General features: G+C 43.9%; 1 long non-coding RNA gene across 1 annotated transcript in view; it reads right to left on the reverse strand.

Moving 5' to 3' along the window:
* The window catches only part of LOC147752169 (uncharacterized), a 49,706-nt gene that overhangs the window by 23,395 nt on the left and 9,670 nt on the right, over nucleotides 1-16,641 (reverse strand). Inside the window, exon 2 of the long non-coding RNA XR_015314825.1 lies at nucleotides 2,519-2,677. This is a non-coding gene — a long non-coding RNA (uncharacterized LOC147752169). The remainder of the gene's footprint in view (nucleotides 1-2,518; nucleotides 2,678-16,641) is intronic.

Below are 16,641 nucleotides of genomic sequence, written 5' to 3' on the forward strand. Positions count from 1 at the left end.
ATATAGAGGTTGTTTTCTCTAAATGATTAACCAGCGTTTGAGCAAGTAACGACGTTAACGAATGCTGCGCTTCTTAATATCTTTATGTTCCCTGTATTTGAAGCATTTCACAGTATCACAGCACATGTACATTATAATGGTTTTAAAAAATACAAGCGGAATCATAGAGGTTCCGCTTGTATTCAACAATCGACGAGCCGGCCGAATGTACAATATGAAATACTGCTAGACCATTAGTCGAGTTATGATTTTGATACGATTGTTATCTTATCAGGATTGTTGTATTAAACATTTGCAATGACAGTCATTCTTCTTGATCAGACAAAAAGAAGCCGAAGAAACAAATAAAACAAATGTGAACCCCAGCTATTAGAAACGGGTCTCCGTATAGAAGTTGTCTGTCGTCGATCATTTACCATCTATTAGTAGCAGTAGTAGTTGAGCGGCAGATTGACTGAATGACCCACAGGTTTAGTAATCGCTCGTAGTGAAAATAACGTTCTTTTGCGATGTTAAAATAAAACCTGTTGATTTACTAACTAAAGGCTTGCAACTGGGCTTAGACACGCTGCTGGGAAGATTCGACCGTTTGAAAGCAGGTTCCCATTATTTACCATGCTATATAACATCTACTGCAGTAATATATTTAGTGTGCAAGGACGAATTGTCTCGTGCATTTTTACATTCTTTTGATCTTTTGCGGGTCTAAGTCGGGTATACTCGCCCGGTCTAGCCAATGCTCTACGTACTCATCTAGCAACCATAGCATGATGGCGATAACCGATGACGGTCAGCCGAATCATCTTACGTCAGCAGTCGTTTTTTCTCGGGATGGATCAGTCAATAACTGAGTAAATCGCGTTTTTCTTACTTTTCCAGGCAACAGTGACGGCGACTATCCGATCCTGAGTCTTTTACACCGTGCCATTGCCATATCCAACAGGTGAACGCTGCAATTAGCATAATTGAGAATGCTAAACGCACGCCAGTCGTTACTGACCAGGAGACCGAGTTAGCCGTTGACGAGCAGAATCAATTGAGTACATATTGAACGGCTAGACAGACATATTCTAGTCTGGCCGTACAGGAGTCCACACTGGAATCCAATGCGGACCTTTCGCTGCAGACGGCACAAACAGCACTCGGAGCAACTCGAGCTGAAACCATAGCCGACGGCTAACGGAGTTTGACGTTACTACCTACATATTCGCAGGTACTCGCAGGCCCTAGAGACCTAATCTAATGTAATTTAATAATACTCTCCTGAGTGGTTACTGAGAGCGCTTGTGGGCTTTCTAAGAGTGAACGGGGAATCTTAAGATCACTTTGCTACGAACTGTACCCATGGAGGCAATAGCGTGAGGCGGCAGCAACAATAGGAACAACCTTAACCTGAAATCTATCAGGTTGTTAAAGGAGTGATGGCCATCCTTGTTTACTTCTCCCCTGTCTAATTTTTTGTTTGCTGACAGTCAAGCGTAAATGTCACTGAAAAGCTCTCTCTACAAGGCTGTTGTGTAAATCGCGAAATATAGTTTTCAGGAGGTTCAACGTCATGTTATGTCTAACGGCAAAAAAGAGCATTTTTGAGATTTATTGCTCATTTTCATTGCGGCTAAAAGCAGCCGGAGCGATCTGAAATAGGCGGTAGCCTGCGTGACGAGAGCTCCGTAGTTAGAGGTAGCATTTAAAACTGGCTTGCCAGGTTCAACTTAAAAAACATGACCTATGATATTTTGGGTTTGATGAGAATCACGTCGACCAACACCTGTTGGCTTTTGGGTAACTGGCACCCGTGTGACAAATGCCTTTTAGCTTGTTTTTGTGGCCTATTACGACTCTACAATCCACTTCGTTTTCGACCAATTTCCGGACCCTTATGATCCGAACTTAAGGCACACCTTTGTGTTTCGGGAAAAACTATACTGACTACCTTGTACAGCCAAAAAAAGCAGCTTAAAAAGCTCTATACAACACAAGAGAAGCAGTGAACATTACGAGGAAGAAATAATAGATAGCAACGGCCATTATTTAACAACAAATACAAAACCGCATGCACCATATATATATATATAACAGACAACTTTTGCATTGCGCCTTTGCTTCTGTCTTCAGTTCACCGAGGAATATGTGGTTTATACGTACCTTTAAATGAACTCAGGCGTTCTTCTGTAATAAGGCTACACCTTCTCTACACCTTAGACTTAAGACCTCTCTACCAGTGGCAACATCTTAACACTGAACGCTAACCCCTTCCCCCCTCGAGACTTTCACAGGCTGAATATTAATTTATAGTCATAATATCCTGTGCGATTCTCTCCATATAGGCTTATTAGCTAAACGAAGATAATTTTGTAGCATGCTTGAATAGATATGCGTAGGTCGTAGAGAAAATGAATATCCAAAAACAGTGTAGATAACAGTAGCAACAGCAGTAAAAGGACCTTCTCCCATCAATATTTATGCATATCATACAATATATGTGATGAAACTTCTTTGGCAACAATTTATAACGAACCTTGACGACAAGTTTCACTCTATTGGATCAATTGCCGCTACGTTCTGTGTCATCTGATTTGATACGGTCAGCCGACCCGTCGAAGAGCCATCGACGCGCGAATTTTACTTCGTTGCTACTTTGTTTCTTCATTTAAATGGCCGCGGCCTGTTCCATTTCCTGGAATGGCGAGTGCAAGCGAAATAATACATGAGGAATCATGGAGAATTCGCAAGAACGATGGCAACAGAAGGTTATGATGAAGAGTCCCAAAACCACACAACGTACTCTATGTATGTACGTATGTGCTGTGATAGTCCCCATTCAATCTCCTTCTACACCTTTGTGAAAGCTGAGCTTCCTCTACAGAGCGCAAGCTATGTCACGTCTACCGTGTAAGGAACGGCTCTGGTCGTGTCCCGCATTTCCCTCTCAGTTTGCCCCATTTGCCTCCTCCTCCTCCCCTTTATATGCCCTTGCAAAGACTAACACTCGAAATCTTAGACTCCTCTTTGGCCCCGACTCAAAAACCCAAGACAGCATTTATCTCGGTGTGAATGTTTTACATCAAAACGGCAGATCTTGCACCACTACACCCCCCCCCCCCCTACTCCCCGTACTCGAATGCTTGGTACTTTTGCCAGCAGCGTCTCTGTGTTCTTTCTGGTTGAGAGCTATCTATAATATCTATCGTCAGCTTTTAACGAGAAATACAAGCTTGCCTATAGGAATGGGCAGGAAGAGGGAAACTCGAGGACAATAATACGCTACGCAGGACAAGTCAATGCAAACAACACAAAGATCGTGTAACATCAAGCAAACAACGATTGTATAATGGTGATATTAATAACCTTCGTCATGCCAACTGTTCGCTGACCATCATACCGCGTCGCGGAAGGCTCTTTTCCCTGTAGACGGATCTTGGCTGAATCGAAGTAACATTATCGATAATAGACAATGAGGTATTAGATTCTAACATATGTTGGTTGGCTCCTTTCAAGCAAATTTCGTTTACGTTAAAATGATGAATATGGCGTGGTGGATACGCGAGGTGACGCATGAGATAGGAGCTTAACTATGTCTATCGGTTGCTTTGTTAAAGTGCCAAAAAATACTAAACAAAATTAGTATTTCTTGTGCTGTTAATGGACCTGGACTACATTTTCGGATCTCCGTGCTTTAGCAAACGTCACATCCATTGTTTCTGGAGGGGCAACAGCAAAAATGGATTTACGCCATTCTGAAGACAAAGCTCCATCTTTGAAGCATGTCTGCTTTTTTAGCCAATTTTGATCCACCATAGGCTTTCTCCACTGCAGTCTTTCTGCAAAAACCGTTGCTATCGCGTGATGGAAGTTTAGCTGAGCAAAACCTGAGTGCATACGTGCCTATAGTTTTGAGTACATGTACTTGCGGGTCATTCCATACAAGCAGAATCTATGATCTAAATGTGACAGCCTAGCTCCGTTGAGGACCTATTGGCCTACTTAGTGCGGTATGAAAATCAGTCATCTGGGTAGATAGTTCGTTGCGACACGTACGATATGTTGATTTCTACAATAAGGACACATACCAACGTCTACACTTCGGGATTAATGACAGTTGGAGCAGTGATATAACCACATAGATGATGACAAATATGGAGTATAGTACGCACTATAAGATTGCGTACTATCTCATTTTTCTGCATTTTTTAGTAATAAATTGCTATTGTATACTGTACGAGATGAGACATAATACTCGCGGTAAACTTCAAGTCATTATTGTCTACAATTTAACGTGCAGCAACTTCAGCTGTGGTAAACAGAACTATAGGGGGCGGGTAAAATGGCCGGTCGCAATTCGTCCGCGATCCATGCTTATATTATACACAACGTCGATCCGAATAATCGCCTATATATGTCGCAGCGATTGTGAGCCACAACTATTGTCACTGCCGCTAGATCAAGCCAACGCCCTTGTCTTATTGGTTAGAGTCGCTAGCTAAGAATAACGGTGGGCCAGCCAGTCGGAAAAAAGCTCGCGCAATTCTTTGTATCGAAGCCTTCCGCCACCGAAATGATCATGGCAGACTGGCCTCATATTCTAAGTAATTTATGGATCATAGCAGTAAATATTGCAAGCAATCTTCATACACAAACGCTCATTTATACCGAATCCTACAGCCAAGACGGTCAGTAGAAGCATGTATACACCGTACGCTGACACTCGTATGGTACAAGATGTACTCTAATCTTACTTGTACTGGAATGCTACGAAGTGAAACGGGACAAACATGTGAACTTTTTCGCTTCTATGTACGAAATGCTACATTTCGTCAGATCAGAGGTCAAATAAATACGATCCGGCCCCACGGAATTCATACTGTTATTAAAGTGACGCTATTCGGGCCCTCGTGAACATATTGTAGTCCTTCAATAACAGTTAACGACGGTTTTTGTTGCTTCGTCTTTGCTACCTTAACTAAAAGGATGCAGTAGAATTTATTTCTCGGTCTGTGGGCGATGTAATTGAGGTGACACGTTACTGCAATGGAGACGACAGCACGACATATTGATATTTGCCATTTGTCATAGATCAACATAGGAAGAATTCCTGAACATAAACAAGTAATATTCTTAAATACCTACCATTGTATCATGTAAACGATAACCATGTAGATATCTTCTCGAACGCTGAGCGGAACTTTTTTTTTATTTACATTCAGCACTCAACGAGACTCTCGCGATCCTGCTGATGAAACAACAACTCGCCTTCTGGGTAGTTTCGCTATCTAATACGAAGTACTGAAGTGTGTACGGGATACGGTTTTTCATGGCTCGCTTACATAGGAGTCTCAGTTTCGCACAGTTTTTTAGCTTAAATCTGTTTCCTTTTCACATCGTACGCTTAACTGTGTTCGTAAACTATGTCCCGCTGCATAGATTATCAATCAAGATGTTATCTGCTAACGCACTGCAATGAAGACTGATACAGGTACTTGCTCCTGATGAGAACACGTCGTCACCCTAGCAAAGTTTTAACTGAATTTGTTCCATTTACTTTTTTTACATTTATTAACTACTTTCTATATGTATTGCGTTGTATTAGAAGTTATGTTTGCATGTTTAATCATGTATGACGAACTTGTTGACCGAAGCCGTTGCCCATATGTTAATGGAGAAATCTGTTCCTTAATATATTTCAGCGGCTATTTTTTGCTCACGCTGATTACATCTCCGGGTCCTAAACGCATTCGACACGGCTGTGGCATAATAATTCTAGAGTTCTGAGGAGTTCTGTTAGTATTGTCAAAGCCGGAGGATCTGCAGCACGCTCCAGGTGTATTGCGCTCGGTCTGTTGGTAGGCCCAAACATTAAAGGAATCCAAGACTACCCATGTAAACATGATCATATCGTTATCTTAAGTTCGGCAACATTTCCGTGAAATCCTAGTATAGTTATAACGAAGCAACATTATGTTGAGCCTATTATATAGTGGTGTCCTTAATATATATGGATTATACATGAAGAGCGTATTTAACAGGGTCCACGTCTGTTATATTGTAGGCTGTTGCTAAAATCTTAATACCCAAACCAAGCTGAAATTATAGGTAGTCCGCGACACGTTTATTTACCTTTTCTGAATCATCTTTTAGTTTTAATACGTATCAATTTTATTGCATTTAGAGTTTACACGCTTGCTATTCACGCCTGCTTGTTAAAAATGTCACGACGAAGAAATCCTTTTCTTACGTTAGTGACGCGGCGCTAATGTAAAACGCAGACCTGGTTCAATTAGTCATTAGCTAAGCTGGAGCAGTTTGTCCACGCCATTCTGTAATGTCAACATTGTCCAGCTTCTATATGATATGTATGCTTTATTTTGCCTATTTATTGGTTTGCACTGGCTGATTTCGCCGTTTGTCGTGTGTATATGTTCAACAGGGGGTTCTCTCATCCTGATCCTCTTTCACCTTCTTTTTTGTTTAACTAGTACAGACCGTGTACCTGCTGGCTGAAAGCAGAGGTTAACCAGCAAAGGAACATACTCCATCCAGTCGATCCGTTCTGAGAAAAAATCAGGGCCAGCAAAAAAAAAGCTAGCAAAAGAGAAACAAGAAACTCGGCCTGTCTCATTTTTCTGTGAATTTACCTCTCGCTTCGTCAGAAAGAAGGAAAGGGACGAACACAGGGAAGCGTTGCTTACCAACTACTATTATTGCTATCTACTACTATAATCTTTACATTACTGCTAAAACTGGCCGGAGAGAATGAAGGAAAAAACGTTTGATACAAGGCTGAAGAGCAACGCTGAAAGGCTGGCAAGACAATCGCTTAGCTTATCCTACAGCCCCTACATCGAATTCCTCCTCTATTTTGCTTTCTGCTGCGATTTTGGGAAACAGTGGAAAAATTGAATTCTGTTCTTCGTTTTATAACGGTGAGGCTACTACTCGCTTATCGCTCTTTCACTACTGCCCCCCTTTGGGGTAGCAGCCGTGGGGAGCAGCAGCGACAGCGGTAGAGCCCAGCCTTTAACTTTCCAACAAGGGGACTGAATAGGTTCTCTAAATGGCTGCCTAGCAGACCAACTTAGTGACTTCTTTTTATGACGGCGTGTAAGGCCGACTGAGGGAAAGAGAGATAAGAAAAGTGCCAAACATGAAGGGGGTCGAGGAACAGCAATAGCAGCAAGAATAACACAGAGGCAGTAGAAACTACCACCATCTCAGCGCTGCGTAAAGTCTCTTCCTCTAGCTACTCCAAGTTAAATCGAATACGTAGGCATAGCGGTGATCCTCCCGCTGGTAGTCGAGGGTAAAAAGAAAACAAGCTTTCTTTCAGTCGCGTACTGCTGGGAGAAATCCAACGCGCTGCGGCAGAGCGCTGTAGTGGACTGAAGAGCTGCGCTGATGCTTGAGGGGAGAGGAGGCTAGTAAAGGCATGAGATCGCAGAAATTTCCATTTATCGATACATGATACAATATCGATGTTGTTTCCGTTCTCGTCACGGGTAGTGGCATCGGCGTCATCATCTTCAGCTAATGCACAAACATTGACGCACACAAACTGCAAAATTTCTCTCAGGCGAGCGGTATACACTTCTAAGATGGAACTTTCACCAGCTGGAAATGTTTCCACAGAGATCGCTTTTTTGTGCTCACTACTAAATATATTAATGGTTTCAAGCACTCGACGTTAGTGATCCGGGACCCTTTTCTATCTACGGTACAAGTGATACAAAAGAGACTTCTTGAGCCATCAGTGGTACATAGTGCAGATAGACGTGCTATATATAAGAAAATGATAATTATGTAAACACCAGCTTACATAGGTAAATCACGTATTTCGACGTACTTAATCAGCTGATACTGACAGTCATCTGTCCACATGTTCAGACTTGTCAGGATATCATGCATATGTTTGCCGTCAAATGAGTCGTTCGAGAAACGTGTTAACTGGCCACATGGTATAGTCCTTATCGTGTAAAAAGTGTTAGCTCGGTGATATTTCTCAGAGAGATGCATCCCCTGTTCGCTTGCCTTTCTTTCCTTGTCAATTTTTTACTACTGGCAAACTGCACTCATAATGCGGTTCACTCTGTCAACATGATGTCGGTACGTTAAATCGTGTATCTTGCTGTCGCTACTGCTGTTTAGCTACGAATTTAGATATTCGTTGCAATCGTTTGGTTCACTGTCCCCAGGGCAAAGTCAGCAATGACGACAAGACGCGTTGATGCTCACTGCGATTTGCGATGCTTGACTTTTCCATCTCTGATGCTTAACTGTATGAAACAGCAGTAGATAACTAGAAACATTGACATTTCTCCTTACATTGTCCCAATACTACGACGACAGTGCCGTGAATCTGTTTGGATGCAGCCCCCCTCTCCCCGCCTCCCACGAATGCGCATTCAAACTGTTCCCCATTAATCAGCAGATGAGACCAAAACTTACCCAACCCAACTTATCTCCCCATATAACAAGCCTAAACCAAAGCTAGCATGAGCTACCTGCAGCTCCGGCGTTTAGCGGCCATTTCATCTCCCTCTCTTGTTGTCCTGACAGATATAAAAGTCGCCCGTGTCTAATGCTACAGCGGCAGCCGCCGCCGCAGTTCTCTCATTGCATTCCGTATGCAATTCAATGCGATTAGCGGTAGTAACGATTGATGGCGGTATCCCGTCTTGTCCACCTTCCGGCCAGCGCCTGCCTGCCTGCCGCCCACCAAGTGATCGCATGACCACTTGTATTGGGTGAGTGACTGAGTGAGAACCATGTGAAAAAGACGACAGGCCTGCGAACAAGACAACGAGGCACACAAAAGCGAAGAAAATGAAGACTAAGGGAATTAAGAGAAAAAAGGAGAACACAACCTTTACTGATGGAATACTGACAAGAGAAACGAGCTAACTCAAGAAAAGTCGGAAATCCCCTGTCTCTTAGTGGTTCGCTGTGATACAGACTAGGGGCGGTATTGTTTTTGTCTTTTCTGGGCTGCTTCGGGCTGACGGCGCGGCAGGCAGGATCTCGCTTGCTTGGACATCGATCGTCAACAAAATGGCTGCAGCAGGACCAGCGGTGGCAGCTATACCGTCGGCCTGCTACCTGGGCCGTCGTGTCTGTTGCGAGCGTAATCAATTAGAGACTCTGCTTTAGCTTACCCTCTAAAACGGGGCCGTGGCCGCTCCAGAAGCTAACGCACAAATCAAGAAGCCTAAAAAAAGCCTGCTTGTCTGGCTATCTCGCTAGTAGTGGAGCCTGCTTCCCTGACCTCCAAGTAAATGGCCAGGCTTGTCTCTGGCTATTCTGCTTTGGGCAAAATTTCGCCGGTGGGCAACAGAAGACCACCGCATGGTCCGCAAAAGGTAGGCAGCTAGCTCGCTAGTTGGTTAACTTATAATCGCCACGATCATCGTTAAAATTTAGCGGCAGCGGTAACGAGACAGGCGAGCTGGATCGGCTTGTTTTGTTCGTTGAGCGTGTGTTATAATGGTATCTACCAAAACAGTCATTAGTATTTCGCAGTTCTCGTCTGCTCTACTCTAAACCGCTTACCAATAAAGCGATCCATCGCTGGAGTTACGCAGATCCGGTGTAATTCGTTTATAGACTAATGAAGCTTAGTGCTTTTTTTTACTTCTCCGCTATGTTTGTTGGTATGAGCGTATGTAAAGAATATGTGTCTTCCTGTATGACTGTAACATAACTGCCTAGTTTCTTCAGTTCTATCTGGTCGTTAATTCGGCATTGCATTGTACACCTCCGTTTCCTTTTACTATAACCGTGATTTCTTCTGTGATTTTTAAAAACGGTAGGGTAGTGCGCATCCTGCGTCTCTTATTTCCTCTACAAAAAGCGTGCGTGGATAACGATATCTAACAGCATAGGAACGTTGTTATTCAGGCATAACATATACACTCACATATACATACAAGATAACACCAAACAGTACAATGCTCAACGTGATTTTTATAGAGACATGCGGACAGTTGCCACAACAACCACTAATTCAGCTTCGGATGTACGTCCGCCACCACAGTCGAGGGGAAAGTTGTGGAGGCGTAAGGGGTACGATTGCAGCTGACTTACGGCACTACACCGGAAGCTACATAGGCCAGGGAGGGCTGTTGGTACCGACATCGATACCGAGCTGTTCAAATCCGAGTACAACCAAGTAACTTTATTTTGAGCGTCTTTATGGAATACAAAAGTAGCAAGCAAGTGGGCACAAAAGAGAGACCCCCAGTAGTAGACCGACAGCGTAGAGCCAGCCAGCTCATCCTAGTTAAAGCCAGCCAATCAGCTATTTCTGCAACTGGCGTAGACAATATGATATATCAGAGAGACTTAAGTTCCCTTACCGTCGACGTTTTCTCCTTGAAAAAAACTGCTGTTAGGCCAGAGGTCCTAAACAGGACCGCCTTTCCCCTTACTCACCGCTGATCTAGTGCAGTCCGGTTCCAATTCATGCGTCCTGCCTTGAACTATTACATATTTCTTATTCATAACAAGCGATCTTTAGCGCACCACATGCCATTATTATTATATTAAAATACATGGAAAAACATTGGAATCAATGTTAGGTTATACATATGTAGAAATAGCAGTAGGGTGTAACAACTAACTATCGATACCTGACTGGACTCCTATAACTTTCAGCCAATGCTTTCGAGAGGATAACAGTAACAAAAGACAAAGGAGAGCGTAAAGCGCAATGCGGTTGAGATCGCTGAGTGCCTGACCATTTCTCCTTATCACTGGTTATCCCAATAACGATTTGTATTCGAATATATATGCAGGACCAACGTAAATTAGTTAAGAATTTGCGTAATTAAGGCAAACATACGTAAGTACTATGTGAGATAGCGCTTGACGCTATTCGCCTTCTTCATACTCCTTCTCGATACTACAGCATGCATTGCTGTTACTGCTTCATTTCGCAAGCTTGTAGGTTGTACATATTCGGACGGTATACAACGGTGGAGTCAATTCTTGTTTATGCTTGCGTACAGCGCAGCTAGTTTGCTCGCTGTTTGTGTATCTTGTACACCTATGAGTTTGTAGAGTGACTCTTAACTAGATACGGTCCTATTCACTTCACCCTGCTGTGGCCGCTTACTGGATATTGATAGGTAAGCAGCGCCAGAAGGCAGAAGCCTATGCAGGCCCAGTCGACCTAGCTTTGCCGACCTTGTTGCCTAAGTCGTGCAAGTCGTGTTCAGCGGCGTCGGCCAAAGCCTCGAAGTCCAATAGGAGCTCTTGATGGGAGAGTGACTCCCCCTGTCCTACCCCCCGTTTCCAACCAATCTGAAGCCCACATTCCCGATTTAGTGCATCTATTTCTCTAGCGTTCAGAACTACAGCCTAACGCTAGTCGCTAGCTTGTGATGATGCTCTGTGTAAATAGGTTGCATCGTTGAGAAGATTAGCGCTATCGGCCTTGTACAACAAGGACGAACGACTACCTGTCCTAGGTAAACACTCAACAGACGAAAGCAGGCGCAGAAAGTAGTGTCTCGTATAACGCCGGCCGACCAGCTGGCAACCGCTGGCTCCTTGTCTGAGTTCCGTAGTAGGCAGGTAACTGCTTGGACATCATGCAATGAACGATATAGCTCGGTCGCATGGTGAGACCGCTATGGCGTTGCACCGGGGCTCATTACTTGCATCGTCCCCGTGTTCGGTGCCTACCGCATTCAGTGCAATGCTGCCAAGTGCATTTCTCTCAGCCTTTCTCAAACACTGCTTGTTTGCTTGTGTGCCTGCCAAAAAGATTGCCAAGCGCCTTCGCGCCGCAGACCGATAGCTCCGACAGATGTAAACCTAGAAGGCGGCTGTAGACTAACGAATCGAAATACGTCTGGGCCGAACCTACGGACAAATCTCATCCGATAGAGAATGAAGTCTTTGACGAAAGCACAACCATTGACACGACTGGCGTCTCGAGTGCCGTTGTTGAGCAGCAGCAACACGATTCTCAATGGTAGCATTCTAGTTGGGTGTACGTGTTCTCCCTTCATTCACCGGTGTAATTGGGGTAGTTGTAGCAGCAATAATGCTCGTAATCCAACGAACTAGTTATCGATTCACGACTTCCGCATCAAGTGCTTTCACAAAGTAGCAGACAAAATCTTGCTTGGCTTAGTCTAGCGGCGGCAATAGCTGGCCTGCTTGTCCACATAAAGGGACCGGTGGGAAAGAACAGTGCTTGTAGTTAGTCTGCTCTGTACTATACTGCTTCGCATCAGCGCTCCGTTCTGTATCATTACTTGCAAGCCTATTGTAGAGTCTACTATATCAGTTTCTGGCCACACGTGCGCGACACAACACTTTGACCAATACAGCGTACGCGACCCCAACTGAGAAAAAATGTCAATGCCGTCTCATCGTATGACGAGTTTCAGTGTCGCTGTTTGCTTTCGAAGTCGGAGGAACCAGTCTAGTTTGGGGCAACGCATATCTTCAGATTCAGTTTTCTATGAAAATAGAAGGCGAGGAAGCGACGCGTCATCAAAGCGCTTTTTTGGTTTCCCTGCTGTTGTGGCGTGGCCGGGTTCAATCCAAGCTGGTTCGGAATCGCGGCATGGTGTGAAAGCTTACTAAGCATTTTTGAGTTCGTTCCTTTAGTAAGCATAATAGCCGCCGCTGGTTCAAGTTATAGCATCGGCAGGTAGTGATTTGTAAATTTGTAAATTAAAAGAAGTTCATAGGAGGATAAAGGGCTGCTTGTCCTGCAGTATGATAGATCTCCAAACAAGTTTGGTGCGACCCATACGGACAGTATCTGAAGCTATAGCAAAAATGGTTTGGACGATTTTACCATATGGCAATACGGCTAACATAGGACTGCTTATTAACATAATAATATTACGCAAAATGGTATTTAGTTCGGATACCTAAACTGTAGGTGGCCATTTTCAAAGGTACCTCTAATTGCATAGCTGATCCGTTCTTTGTAGCTTGTTAGTTACTGCTAGCCCAGATTCATATCTGCACGTGGGAATGGGGCGGGCTTAGACAACAACGGGCCGCTGGGACCTGATACTGTCAAAACAGCTCGGCATGCGGGAGAACAAATGCTGTCTTCATCTTACAATAGAAGCTATTCTCGGAGCATTTTTGTTATAGACGGCTAATGTGAGGACGCGTTGCCGACGCTAATAAGCAGGCCAGACTGCATCAATAAAAAATCGCTGTGGGTTGAATATCCTAATTTTTTTGCCCTATGCTGGTCTGACACGATAACTTTAATTTTATTCACATTATCACTTGTTGCTGGTTCTGCAACGTCAGCCATTTTTTGTGCTTTAGGTCGATTGGCACGCCGTAATTACCGATTGCATTCTGGCAGCAAACACCGCTTCAACTATTTCAACTAGCGTCCTTTGCGTTATTAACAATGATCGAATAGCGGTAGTTAAGCTTAAGGAACTAGGTAACGGAACGCCTAGAGTGACTCGGTAATTCAGCTTACATAGATATACATCCTATGGATATGTGGCTTGATGCACCATGTCTCCGATGCGTTGGCCCTACTATGAAGGTGTGCTGCTGGGAGAACCCCTGCTGAGACTATATGGAGCACGCATTACGAGTCAAAACAAATAATTATTCGCGAACGAACTAGATTGTAAGCTAAGATAGCATTTCAGATCAGAAGCGGTTCTGAATGCTCGCTGGGCTCAATCTGGCATTGGTGCTTCTAAATGGAGTCGTTCTAAAGAGGCAGTCTCATTTTAGTTTTGTGTATCCTTGTGTTCGATGTGCTCGTTCGAAAGCACGCAAGGGTTGCAGCTGGGAAAGCCTGTCTAACTCGGGTATATCAACCCAACGGTGCGTAACTCGCTCGGTTGGTGGGTATAAATCAGGCTAGCGATAGAGCTGTGAAACGAGATAAATTCTGTAGCAGGTGAAATGGAGGATCAACTAAAATGACAAAGAATAAACTTGATCAGCAGCCGGCGTCACTCAGTTACTTGCTTAGCAGGCTTCCCGCTAGCGGATACTGACGCTAAGCTTTCATGTCAGATTAGTGCAGCGTACGGTTTGTGTGATCGCGGACGCTACGCCCGTTGCGGCACCGAAAATGGCAGCGACAATGACGACGACGGGAACCCTTTTGGTGTTGCCGGACATGGACGTTTTTGCATAACGCCAGTTCGTGTGCCTGAAAGATACATGGATCTGTACATCTACATGCAATAATTTTGCAGTGGCCTGCCATGTGCTCATTGGTAATGGTCGTCCACTAGCATGGGGTTACCCAGATGGTACATGTAACGCTGATTACAGAGAACACACTTCCGATTAAAGAATGTTTACCGGTCGTATGGCGTAATGAATATTTCTAGGTGCACATGAAGACCAATGCAGCTGTGAAACACAGTAAGGATCGACTAGTAACTTTGTGTAGGCTAACGCTTCCGTAATGCTTCCGCTCGGTAATGTCAGTACGAAATCCTCAGTCTAGTAAACTTTTTTTAATAGCCGATTTCTGGCTGACCCTTTTACAACAGAAGTTAATGCCGTTGTCACGGATTGCCTCATAAAACTATCGTAATTCGAAGCTAAATACAAGCTATCTGAAGGGACCGTAGGAGAAAGCTTTTCATTGTCCGATCAAAGTTTGCTTATGTCTAATTCGAACTCGATTTACGTCCGTATTCATCTACTAAGCAGGCAAGCACGCTACCGGTGCACCAGACTAAGGCTGGGTAAAATTCGCACCCAGTGCACCGTGCCTTTTGACCTTTTTTTGGTTTGATCTAAAAAGCCTGCTATTTTCTTTAATGTTATCTGTAGCCGAAATAAAACGAAGCAATTATTATAACCCCTATACCATACAAAAAGCAAGCAACAAACATCCGTCTCAAAGAGAACCAGATACAAGCAGATGCACTGAACTGAGCTTCGAGTCGGACACTCATGCGAGAGTGGGTGAAAAAAGAACTAAGTATGTGTCGCACGCAGTTGTATGACAGTCACGATAAGATAGGAGAAACCGGGAAACATTTATATCTGGAAAAGATATACGTATAAATTTAATTGCGAGTGATGAATGAATGCATTGACAACGCTGCTGCGTAGCGAGCGCTCGCACCTCACGAGGCCTGCTAGTTCTTATCGACAGTGCAGTTACAAGTCAATCAGGTTTTCAGATATTCGTAGCGAGTTAGCACAGGCGACGGCGACAACAACAAGAAAAAGTGACAAGGGCAGCGGCGGCGATCTGATTATACGTCTGCAGACCCTCTCTAGCTCGTAAACTCCACTAATTAAAGCCTCCCCCTTTTCCTCTCCATCCCTACAAGACCAGACCCTCTTTTCTAACTAGATCCTATCTACGCAGGCAACACAACGGAAGGGCTAGAAAAGACAGCCACATCGGGCTATGAGTAGATCGAGTGTCGCTAGAGTCGAACCACAATCACCAGCTCTATCGGTTGCGGCTGAGGCGGCCACCGGTACCAGCAGCGGCTCTAACGTCGGTGACACAATCTTTGGACATCGTTCCTGCCATCACTGCGACTAGAAAAAGCTGCTACGGCGAATTTGCCAGCGGGCCAGTCAGCAACGACAGTCGTAACTGTAATATTAATATCACCACAGCATTATTCCATACGCACACACGCTTTGATACGCGGCATCGAGCTGCTGACAAAGCCATCCACGGAGTATCAGAACAGATATTGCCCCAAAAAAGTGGCTGTTTCCTCTAGCGACTACCTCTCAACGATCCGGTCAAAAAAAGACAGAAGGAAGCAGAAGATAGATGGGGCATATAAAGGGAGAAAACGGACCTTTGCTGGTAACTCATTCAGGATAATTCAAACTGACAATACAAGAATATGACAATATATGCAATATTTTACTGTAGACAACAATCGCTTATTTGTTTATCGTTTAATGAAACGTTTTAAAGCCTAGATATGTATGTACATATCCACAGCCGGTTCGTAGAAGTTGTGGCAAAGTTGAGGCCGCCGTAGCAGCCCCCAGCAAGGGTAGAGGGCCACAGGGAGCTCTTCTCGAAGACAAATATCGAGAGCGACAGTTGGCAACGCGTGCGAGATCTGCTCTCACATATATATGCGCGGGCTGCCAAACATGCATATAGAAAAGAAATATCCCTTGTTAACATGTTGTTACTGGACAAATCAGTAATACAGATACGATATAAATTAGAAACGGAGATATTGTTCTGGTCAAGTCGAATCAGATTATGACGGTATATATTTAATTTCTGACTGAATTTTACAATTCAGTCAGAAATTAAAGTACAATGTGTAAATATGCCACGTAGCACTAAAAAAAAATGTCTAGAGTTCCTTTGTATATACCGGTATCGAATTTGGTGCTTCTTGTCAAAAGTCTGTAGAGTAATTTAATGTAATTTAAGAGGATGTTCATTCTCTGTGAGTTATGATGTCTGATTTTACATTCATACACACGAAATACTGAGTGAGTGCGTTGCATAGCTTAAGTCGATTGCCCAAACAGTAGACCCAGTTACAATTACCTTTACGACCATAATTTCTATTCAGTCGGATGAGCCGAGTATCATCATGTCAGAGCGACGGCCCATCAACTCCTCCACGTTCCAGTAAACTCTAGTTAGAGTTTACTGGAACGTTTATAGTCGATTTTACCATCTGC

Source organism: Varroa jacobsoni, unplaced genomic scaffold (assembly GCF_002532875.2).
Source record: "Varroa jacobsoni isolate VJ856 unplaced genomic scaffold, vjacob_1.0 scaffold_1437, whole genome shotgun sequence".
Lineage (NCBI taxonomy): Eukaryota > Metazoa > Arthropoda > Arachnida > Mesostigmata > Varroidae > Varroa > Varroa jacobsoni.